The sequence below is a fragment of the Beta vulgaris genome, chromosome 4, assembly GCF_026745355.1.
Source record: "Beta vulgaris subsp. vulgaris cultivar EL10 chromosome 4, EL10.2, whole genome shotgun sequence".
NCBI lineage: Eukaryota > Viridiplantae > Streptophyta > Magnoliopsida > Caryophyllales > Amaranthaceae > Beta > Beta vulgaris.
In genome coordinates, this window is record NC_079205.1 from 14,566,357 (window position 1) to 14,566,910 (window position 554).

A 554-nucleotide genomic window follows, 5' to 3' on the forward strand; every position below is an offset into this window, starting at 1 on the left:
AGATCGTCGGACGAAAGTGAGAGACAAAGAGAGGGACGAAAGTGAGAGAGAAAGTGAGAAAGAAAGTGAGAGAGAAAGAGAGGGAGGCGGGTTGAGAGGGACGAAAAGGGAGAGAGAAAGAGAGGGAGGCGGGTTGAGAGGGACGAAAGGGAGGCGGGTTGGTTTTGAGAAGCTTTAGGGTTTTGAGTAATGTTAAGAGGGGCGCTGGTTATGGGGTTAGAATATTGGGCTTTTGGGCTGATCTGCGTCGGATGGGCTAAGGGGTCCGACGCAGATTACTTTGTTTTGTGCGTCGCACCATGACCTTCATGCGACGCACATAGATGATTTGCATCGCACAATATTTAGATACGACGCACATAGTTCGTTTTATGCGTCGATTCATTGTTACATGCGACGCAAATAGTATATTTGCATCGTTTCCGTGTTTGTGCGACGCAAATGGGCCGATGCAAATTGACCTTTTTCTACTAGTGAATAGAAATGTCATAAAGATTGAATTCCTACTTAGTATATGTATACTTTATGATAACTCCAATTGTTATGATAGACTA